Here is a 1,037-nt window from a genome sequence, read left to right as displayed (position 1 = left end):
TGAAAGTGGGTCGGTTTTTCGTGCATTTAGACCAATAAGCGAAAGAAAAAAAAATACACTTCCAGAAGTCCAATTTTCATTTTGAAAAAATGTTTGGATTTGTTTACTCCTTGTCTGTGTTATGTAGGAAATTAATTTTTAATTTTATGTTTTTTAGTAACAATAAAGTAAAAGTGAATTTTGGAAAAAAAAGAAAATTAATTTGGTACTATATTAATTAAACAATAGAAAAAATCAAAAATCCATTTCCTACATAACCTAGAAAACAGAATAATGAATTTAAATATGTTTTCAAAATTAAAATCGGGCTTTTGGTACTGGGTGAATTTTTCTTCCGCTTTTTGGGACTTTTATAGCCGCATAGCAGTTGAAACATTTTCAATTGCAAAATATAGTGACGTGTGATTGCGCGTAGGTACGCTATACGGATTTCCGAGAATCTTAGCCACGACTATTATACGGGCGATAAGAAATCAATTACATAATATTATAATGATACAGACCTGCTAATAAGGTCCGTTACCCCAGCACTGCCAAATATTATTCAGTATTATTATGCCATCGTGATTCAGTCCGTGCACGTTTTTATTTGTACTCACTACTTACTACCAATTTCATTTATTTGTGGTAAAAATGAGTAATTGGCGTTTTGGTAATAAAAAACGAGCTAAATTATTCATAAGACGAAAAAAACTGAAACACAATTTGGCAAATTTACAAAAAAAAAATAAAGAAATTCAAGAACTCGAAAATGACGACAGCAATAACGTTTCAGAAATAAGCAATAATCAGGTAAAAAGTTGTTCAATAATGCGATATTATAATTATTTTAAATCTTAGTGGTATTTTTACGTATATATATATTTTTTTTTTATAGAGTATATACACATCAAATCATAGTAATGAGACATATTATGATGAACACGACGATAACAGGTAATATTTTTCAAATGGAAACATAATTATTATAATATTATAATAACTGAACAATTATTCAACATTTGACTTTGAATTTCTAAGATAAAAATAGAACATTT

The sequence above is a fragment of the Acyrthosiphon pisum genome, chromosome X, assembly GCF_005508785.2.
Source record: "Acyrthosiphon pisum isolate AL4f chromosome X, pea_aphid_22Mar2018_4r6ur, whole genome shotgun sequence".
Lineage (NCBI taxonomy): Eukaryota > Metazoa > Arthropoda > Insecta > Hemiptera > Aphididae > Acyrthosiphon > Acyrthosiphon pisum.
This window is presented reverse-complemented; position numbering follows the sequence as displayed.